A 6,000-nucleotide genomic window follows, 5' to 3' on the forward strand; every position below is an offset into this window, starting at 1 on the left:
TTCCATTTCTGCACTTCTCCTTCCAGGCCTGGTGTCCCCTGAGAAAGCCTTACTTCCACCAACCCGTTAGCATAACAGAGAGTGTCATGAGGGTGACAGGCCAGCCCCCCATCTCTCTGGTCACCATAGGCCCCAGCTGTTTCTAGGGTCCTAGGAATCAGGAGGTGAGTAGGGGATGGCAGGTGGGTCAGCAACCCAGACAGAATCCCAGACAAGGACACAGAGGGGCAATGACACCATTGTGGGCCCTCAGCAGGGCAGCTTCCACGCCAAGACTTAAATGCAGGTCTCTCTGCTCTCAGAACAGGGCTCTTTTCATTGCAGGATTGTTTTTCCCAGAAGAGCTGCCTTGGCTGCAATTCCTAGTCCTTTTCCCTCTCTGGAAAGGAAGGAAGCCAAGATGGGAGAGGGAGGGGAAGCAGCCTAAGACTTTAGAAGGGCAGAGACCACCAAGTGCGTGCGTGGTGCTGACAGAGCCTCAGTGCTGCTGAGTCAGTGACCTCCAGGCGCAAATTGGGACTTGTGGTCTGACAAGCAATGACTATTTTCTGACACCCAATGACTATTTAAATCGTGACTGTGGCCATTGGTTGCTGGGAGGCAGCAGGTGCTGTACAGAAGTCAATGGTTTGGGGGCAGCCTGACCTGAGATTGAATCCAAGATCTAGCACTTTCTAGCTCGCTGAGCCTCATCTATGTCTTCTCTAAAATGGGGACAACAGACATCACTGCTAAAAAAAAAAAAAAAAAAAAAAAAAAAAAAAATTATATAAATATATCCACATCACAGTTAAAAATATAAATAAATAAATAGGGACAACAGGGCCGTTGTGAGGATTCAATGAGTTAATTGTGGAATTAATGAGTCATGTGTGTAAAGTACCTGTCTATTCATTCATGGATTCATCTATTCAATAAAAAATTATTAAGCACCGGGGCTCCTGGCTGGCTCAGTAGGTAGAGTTTGCAACTCTTGATCTCTGGGTCAGTGAGTTCAAGCCCCATGTTGGACGTAGAGCTTACTTAAAATTACTAAGCACCGGGGCACCTGGGTGGCTCAGTCGGTTAAGCGGCCGACTTCGGCTCAGGTCATGATCTCGCGGTCCGTGGGTTCAAGCCCCGCGTCGGGCTCTGTGCTGACAGCTCAGAGCCTGGAGCCTGTTTCAGATTCTGTGTCTCCCTCTTTCTCTGACCCTCCCCTGTTCATGCTCTCTCTCTCTCTCTCTCTCTCTCTCTCTCAAAAATAAATAAATGTTAAAAAAAAAATTTAAAAAAAATTACTAAGCACCAACCATGTATAAGCAGCCTACCAGTGATGCAGCTACAATGGTGGGCAAAACAGACAGAGCCTCATGGAGCTTAGAGTTTAGTGAGGAAGTGAGTAAGTCATTAAATGACCAGATGAATCAAAATACAGTTAGAAACTGTGATAAGGAACAAGAAGGCAAAGTACAATGTGCTGATGAGGTAAATGTTGGGATGGGGTGGGGACAGAGGAGACTTTCTGAAGAGGTGATATCTCAGGTGAATTGATGAATGGGGGTTAACTAGGCAGCAGGTGGTTGGAAGAAGTATTGCAGGCCAAGAGAAAGGGTGTGGAAGGCATCTAGGCCAATTGGGATAGGTGGCAACGGGGGAGGAGGGCAGAGTTCATGCAGGGTCCCGAACAAATGAAGTGTTACAGGGGAGAGAACCTGGCTTTGAAAGTGAGGCTGTTTTCCAAGGGTCTCTGTACTTTTCTGGTAGTCCCTGAATGCAAGCTTTGAGGCCAACCCACCTGGGTTTGAATCCTGGCTCTGCCATCTCACCTCGGGCTGTGTGACCTTGACCGGTCACCACACCTCTCTGTGTCTCATCTACTTTTCTAAGAAAGGGGGATAATAATAAAGGGTCAACAGGTAAGGGTGAGGATTCAATATGGAAATGTATATAGAGTGTTGTGGCATAGGGGCGCCTGGCTTGGCTCAGTTGGTTAAGCATCTGACTTCAGCTCTGATCATGATCTCACAATTCGTGGGTTCAAGCCCCCACATCGGGCTCTGTGCTGACAGCTCAGAGCCTGGAGCCTGCTTCAGATTCTGTCTCTCCCTCTCTCTCTCTCTGCCCCTACCCCTGCTCTGTCTCTCAAAAATAATAAATAAAATTAAAAATTAAAAAAAAAATTAAAAGGGCACCAGGGTGGCTCAGTTGGTTAAGTGCCCAACTCTTGGTTTCACTCAGGTCATGATCTCACAGTTCATGAGTTCGAGCCCCACATCAGGCTTCATGCTGTCAGTGTGGAGCCTGCTTGGGATTCTCTCTCTCTCTCTCTCTCTCTCTCTCTCTCTCTCTCTGGCTCTCCCCTGCTTGTACTCTCTCTCTCTGAAAATAAATATATAAAAACTTTAAAAAAAAATAAAAATGAAGTGTTGTGGCATATAGAAGGTACTCCATAAAAGGTGCTTGTTCTTCCCCAGAATGGAAGGAGATGAGCCTGAGGCATCAGATCCAGCAGATAAGTTTGGGAGAGAGCTGATACAAGTGTCTATACACTGGGCCAGTTCTCATCTGACCTTAACTGTTTTGGAAGACTTTGAAGCCAGGCAAGCCCGGATCAAATCATGGCTGTACCACTTCCTAGCAGTGTGACCTTGAGCAAGAGACTTCACCTCTCTGAGCCTCAGTTTCCCGATCCGTAAAACTGAGGTAACTGTTTTTATTTCCCAAAGCTGTGAAAGTTAAATGAAATAATAAATGCAAAGCACTTAGCACAGTGATTAGCACATAGTAAGCCGCTTGAATGTTAACTTTAATAGTATCGTTGACTGTAACAGTAACTTTATTAGTCATTTAATAGTAATTGTTGTTGTCGATATCAGCGTTACTACCTGCACTACGTAAGATTCTGGAGCTTTGCTTAAGGTTGTCTGGCGACAGGAGGCATAGTTTCTCCTTTTAGGCAATGGATGTAGACAAGTTGCTTTCCGAGGGCATGGTGCTGAGCACTTTAATAGTAATATTAATAAGTGCTAACATTGCACATACCATTTACTATGTGTCAAACATGTGCTAAGTGGTATACACGCATTAACTCATAAATCCTCATAGTAGTCCTATGAGTGAGGTCCTGTTATTACCCTCATTTTACAAATGAGATAAAGGAAGTGTGGAGACGTTAAATGACTTGCCCAAGGCCACCCAGTCAGGAAGCAGCACAGCTGGCATTTGAACCCAGCCTCTGAGAGGGCTTAACTGCTCTTGAGGAGCAAGCTCTCCCTTTTCCACCGAGAAGTTAGAGTTATCACCCGGAGGGATGAAATTACTCACTGCCGGTAACCAAGTCCCCAGGTTGTGAAGGCCAAACCCATGCCTTTCCCACCAGTTCTGAAAAGTAACCCCTGCCTGTTTGTTCCCTGCCCCCTGAGGCAGATAAGAGCAGGGAGTGGACCCTCTTACTCTGCAAGGGAAAGCAACGAGACATTTAGAGTCACTAGAACTGGATCTGAGTCCCAACTTTGCCACTTAATGGCTCTGCAGTCTTGGCCAAGTCACATCCCGTGCCCGAGTCTCAGTTTCCTTATCTACGAAGTAGGGATGATCGCAGCTCTGCTACAGGGCTGTTGTGAGGAGCAGAAAAAATAAGGCCTGCATAAACTATGAAGTGCTGTCAGCACAGGAGTGCCTCTCCTTGTTGCTATGGGGATGGAAGCACCCCAGGGAGCCGAAACCAGTATAGCCGGCGAAATTGCCATCTCTGGAGATAGTCCTGGGTTTGAGTCCCAGATCTGCCTTTTATGCCCCGTGTGATCTTGAGCAAGTTATAAAACCTGGCTGAGCCTCAGTTTTCTCATCTATACAATGGAGTGAATAATACTGATTTCGTAGAGCTGGATAGAAAACACATTGAGGGAATGCATAAAAAGCCATGAATCAATTCCTGGAACAGAGCTGACAGAGCACAGTGTCTTAAGGGATTCCAGGGGGGAGAAATAAAGCACAGGGACCATGAAGAATCACAGTGACCCCTTTTCACCACCCCTGTTTGAAGGGAAGAGAGTGGAGAGTACTGTGTTTAGAGCCCAGGACAGTCTCCAGCCGCTACCCTACCTCTAGCATCCTCAGCTCTCGCTGGGTCCATCTCTCTCTCTCTCTCTCTCTCTCTCTCTCTCTCTCTCTCTCTCTTCCTCTCTCTCTCTCCCTCCCTCTCTTCAAACAAGTTCCTCTCCACTGAGCAATCCCAGGGGGCCCCCCGAACCTCGGTTCCAGCCAAGCTAGCAGGCTTTCCCCGCCTCCACATCCTTAATCCACAGCCTTTGCATTTGCCATTCCTTCCACCTGGAATGCTCTCTCCTCCTGGAGTGCCTGCGATGGGGAAAGGGGGGGTGCTGGAGGGAAAGGATCTGGAATGATGCTCCCCTACCTCCTCACTCCCCTCCCCTACATCTCCCACGCTGCATGCCTGACCTCCCCCCTCCCAGCGTGGGGGATGAGGCAGCACCAGGAGGGGGAGGAAAAGGAGGAGGACTCAGTGAAGGGCCCTCTGTGGGGTTTTTCACCTGCTCAGAAGAGGCAGACGGAAATGAAAGCTCTAGAAAAACGCCTGCCGCTCTGCTCCGGAGGCCCCAGCTCAGTGAAGCCTCCCTGCCTTCCCACTGTGCCATCTTCTCTTCCTCCCCCTCCTCCTGCAGGCAGGTGCCACAGTCAAGGAACACGGGTGGGCGGCAGGCCAGAGAGACCTGGGTTCAAATCCCATTCCTGTCACTTACCCAGTGAATGGCCTCAGCCAGAACCTTTGGCCCCCACACACCTCCCTTCTTTGTGAAAGGACACAACAACCCTGCCTCTCAGGCTGCTGTGAGGGCTAAGTAGAGGTGCCAGGTGAAAGTGCCTGGCACATCCGAGGTGCTCAGCAATGGAGATTACAGGTGACCGCAAACTCCCAAGTGTCCATGTATGTCCGGCACAGCCCTCAGCACCTTGCGTGTATTAGCCCATTTTGTTCCTTTTGACAGATGAGGAAACTGAGGCACAGAGAGATAATATAACTTGTCCAAGGTCACACGGCCAGTAAGAGGCAGAGCTTAATCCCCGTTCCTACCCACCACACTACGGTGCGCTCAGTACTGGTTGTCGGGATTATCGTCGCTGTAATTTGTTTTTATCTGCACGGACTCGATGCCCTCAGTGAGTACATGTTATTCCTCTCCTCCCACATTCGAGATCTTGCCTGAATTTTCCCTCCTTTGTGACATCTTCCAGTCTGTTCGTTTAAAGAGCATACATTGCCCTGTCCTCTGGCCAGGCCGATGCAGGGCACTAAGGACCACTGATCAATCCACCTAGTCTCTGTTTCTGCATGGCTCCCCCCCCCCCACCCCACCCCGATGAGGGAGAAAATACATACGTGGGCCGCCTGGGTGGTTCAGTCAGGTAAGCAGCCGCCCCTGGATTTCGGCTCAGGTCATGATCTCAGGGTTCATGAGTTCGAGCCCCACGTAGGGCTCTGTGTCCACAGCATGGAGCCTGCTTTGGATCCTCTGTCTCCCTCTCTCTGCCACGCCCCCACTGCCCTACTCATGTGCACACACTCTCTCTCTCTCTCTCTCTCAAAAATAAATGTCAAAAAACATTTAACTTAGAAAGTACATAAAAAGTGCAATAAAAGAGGAAGACGCCAATTGCAACAGGAGGTGTGACCTCCGAAAAGCCTACGCTCAACCTAACACGATTGAGGGATTGGGGCAGGTTTATAGAAGAGAGGTCATTTGAGTGGGGTCTTGCAGGGTGAGTAGGAGTTCCTTAGACAGGGTATAAAGTAAGAATATAGAATATGACATGTAATGCAGACCCTGCAAAGGGGATTGAATAAATAAAGGCTAGAGAGTAACATATCTGGGGTCAGTTCTATGCCAGGCCCCGTACTATATGCTGCAGGAATAGAGGTGGAAAGATATTAACTGGGCGCTCAAGATGCTTACAGACTTGGTGCTGGGGAGGAGAGAAAGCAAGTAAAGCAAAAAT

This window comes from Puma concolor, chromosome C1 (assembly GCF_028749965.1).
Source record: "Puma concolor isolate L17-30 chromosome C1, mPumCon1.1.hap2, whole genome shotgun sequence".
Classification (NCBI taxonomy): Eukaryota; Metazoa; Chordata; class Mammalia; order Carnivora; family Felidae; genus Puma; species Puma concolor.